At 46.7% G+C, this 3,446-nt stretch overlaps 1 pseudogene; it reads left to right on the forward strand.

Annotated features, from left to right (window-relative positions):
- Positions 1-3,009: 3,009 nt before the first annotated feature.
- LOC119865424 lies at positions 3,010-3,109 on the forward strand (annotated as a pseudogene).
- Positions 3,110-3,446: the final 337 nt, after the last annotated feature.

Here is a 3,446-nt window from a genome sequence, read left to right on the forward strand (position 1 = left end):
GTTAAGCTTGACCTTGAAGGGTGTGTAGGAGTTCAATAGTGGAACTGGTGGAGGAAGCGGCGAAAGGGCCCAGCAGGGGTCTTCATTCTCAATCCTGACAAAGGCTCGGAGTCTCCAGTTGCCTTCGGCCTCCAGTTGCGTTTCCAACATTGGACTTCATGTGACTTGTCCAGATTTCTCACTCAGTCCTGTTTGGGTCTAAGTACCATTGGAAGAGAAGCTTTGGGAGGAAGGAGAGCTGGCTGGTCTGGAATAAAATCTAACCATTGATCTTGATCTCAGCAGGACCATGTACTAACCTGAGAAAACCATCCAGAGACCCCGAGTCTGAAAGCTGACAGCAGCGTACCGTGTGAGATGTGTGCACGGTTCGCAGGGCCCGCCTTTCGCTTGGTTTTACAGATTAATCTTGGAGACAACTATCTCTCAGAGACCCCTGTGGCCGCATGGAGTTTGGATCATGAAAGTATGAGGGAAATAGGAAGAAAGGAGAATTTATAGAAGGGATTTAGTAACTCAATACTATTACTCATTAAGGATGCTGTATTATATCAGACCCAGACGAGGGAAGAGGATTTAGAAGATTGTCCAAGATGTCATGGAAATTGATAGAGTTTACTTGACTGAGGAAAGCAGACGAGTTAAATCCAGTTTTAGATTTTTAAATATGTGAGAGCCTTGCTACTCTTATCTTTGCCCCCAGACAGATGTGAATTCTTTCTTGCTAAGACCCAAAGACCCTCTTCACCACTGTCTTATGTCATCTTGTCTTAGACCTACCGTTGTTTCTTATTCTGCCGACGTGGCCGACGGACACACCCTCAAGTCATGCCAGTGAGACCGGTGGCCTGGGCAAAGGGAAATGAGAGAAGAGTGGGAAGAGTATGTTACTCTTTATTTAGAACCCCAAATCGGTGCCTGGATGTAACAACGAAAAAAGTAAAAGGATGTAACAACGAAAAAAGAGGTGACACTTAGACATAAATGTGCAGATTTTATAAGGGGAAAAAAAAACCTTTAAGACACTCTTGGAAGACATAAAAGTAAACTTGAACAAATGGAAAGAAATCCCTGTTCTTGGATGGGTAGGAAGACTCGGTATCCTGTGTTCAGAGAAAATATGGCTAACTTCCCCTATAATGTAGGCATGAGAAGATCCTTTCTAAATGCAGCTCAGAATTCAGAGAAAGACAAGAGAAAAGACGAATAATTCAAGCTGCCTGGAAATGAAATATATTTGCATGGTAAAAATTTTAAGAAAGTCATGACAAGGTCCTGAGATAATTGGGGGAATACGTTTGGAGCATATATGACAGTTAAAGGGCCGATCCCCCTAACATACGCAAAGTAACCAGATGTGGGAGGTGAGAATGCTCGTCCAGCTTTCTCCTGGCTTATCGGCCAGTCTTCACCCTGGGTTTTCCATAGAGGCCTCAGCAATTAGCTGGCTGTGGGGTTGATCTGATTTAACATTTCATGGTCACTTTGTTGTTATTTTTCACTAACTTGTACTTTCACTCCCTGGGACCCGCTTGATTTATGTGTTTTCTCAGATCACATTCTGAGCTGTGCTCTGCACCTGGTGTTTTTCCTGGGCCAGCGGTGATGACTGGTTTGCCGGGCTCTCGTTTCGCGGGTTCCTGGTGAGATCCGCCCCTGTGTGGGTGGTAGGAGGCCCGGGGAGGGGCGTTGGATTGAGGGGATCCTTCAGGAGAGATGAATACACTCCAAAATATGCTTAGTTTACAGTCTTGGGGCTTTCCAGGTGTTATTAGACCCAGAGGGCCCTTTCTGGTGTCTCAACAGGAACGGATATGTTTTCAGAGGAGAGGGGTAAAATAAATAAGTCTGAGGTTATAGATATCTAAATCAAACCTCCATTTCCATTGTTGTTATTCGAGTAATCATAGTTGAATGCACACAGACTAAATTTCATTGTCGTCGAAGTAATTAAAGTGTCACGGATGGACAGCAGGAAGATAATGGTGTTCTGGAAAGAGAATGTTCTGGAAAATTAAAGGAATGGTGCCCTCACTGCCCCATCCCCACCCCCTCGTGATGCTGGGGAGCAACTTTAGCCAGAGATTCGTGTTCGCATCAGGACAGAGGAATGCATTTTCTGGAAGTGTGGTCTTACAGATCTCTGGTCTTGATTCTGAGCTAGAGCCACAGCTGACCTGCTACTACCACCACCACAACGCTTTGCACGAGTAGAGGGATTTCTGTTGTTTTGTCTTCAGAGAGGGAGCGAGGGTGGAGGGTGGGGCGTGCAGAAGGGCAGAAGGAGAGAGAAAATCTTGGGCGGCTCCACACCCAGCAGGGAGCCCGAGGCGGGGCTCGATCTCTCAACCCTGAGATCCTGACCTGAGCTGAAATCAAGACTTGGATGCTTAACCGACTGAGCCAGCCAAGGGCTCCGAGGGCTTTCCGGTTTGGGACTGATCTCATCTGGTCTTTATGTGGCTCCATGAAGCAGGCAGGGGCAGGTATCGCTGTCCCCATTCTGCAGGTGGGATCATCGAGGCTGAGAAAGGCTGAGATGCGAAAAGACAACCCAGCGGATGACTCTGGATTAAGAACCAGGACACCCGAGATGGGCTCATCTTACCGCTCACCACCTGCGATGTCCTGAGCTCAGCTCCTGTGGTTTCTACGCCCCCACCCCAACCCCAGCTTCAACTAAATGAGAGGTTTGTGCAAGATGGTCCTTGAGGGCCCTCCCAGGGTTACTGGGGCAGGATCTGATCACTTGCTGGGCTTCACCAGGAGCTGGTTAGCGGAGGTGAAACAGTACGCGACGTCCCTGAGCTGCCAAGGCCTCCCCCTACCCCTCACAGAGCAGGACCAAGAGCTCACCGGGGATGGGGGAAGCCTTTTCCTTTTGTGGACCACAGATGGAAGGCATACGTTCTCCTGTGTGATTCCAGGAAATTTTTAAAGTTTACTATTTTCTTGTAATGTTTTCCAATGCCTCCTGTGTACATTTTATTAATATTTTCCAGCTTTACTGTGCTCACTTCGGCAGCACATACACTAAAATTGGAACGAGAAAGAGAAGGTTAGTGTGGCCCCCACGCAAGGTCGGCACGCAAACATTTTCTAGCTTTATTGAAGTATGATTTGCGTGCCATAAAAATCCAACTGTTGTAAATACGTAGTTCAAATGCTTTTTAGTAAATTTATGGACTTGTGCAACTGTCACCATAATCTAAGTTGGGAACCTCTGCTTTATCTTAAATCATTCCTTTGTGCTCCCTTACATCAGCCTCCACTCCCTTCTCCAGCTCCGGGCAACCCCTGATATGCCTTCCGTATCTATAAATTTGCCTTTTTCTGGACAGTTTACAAAAACAGAATCATGCACTATGTAGCCTTTTCCATCTGGCTTGTTTAATTTAGCATACTGTTCTTAAGGCTCATCTACGTTGTAGTCCACGTCCGTAGTC

This window comes from Canis lupus, chromosome 13 (genome assembly GCF_011100685.1).
Source record: "Canis lupus familiaris isolate Mischka breed German Shepherd chromosome 13, alternate assembly UU_Cfam_GSD_1.0, whole genome shotgun sequence".
NCBI lineage: Eukaryota > Metazoa > Chordata > Mammalia > Carnivora > Canidae > Canis > Canis lupus.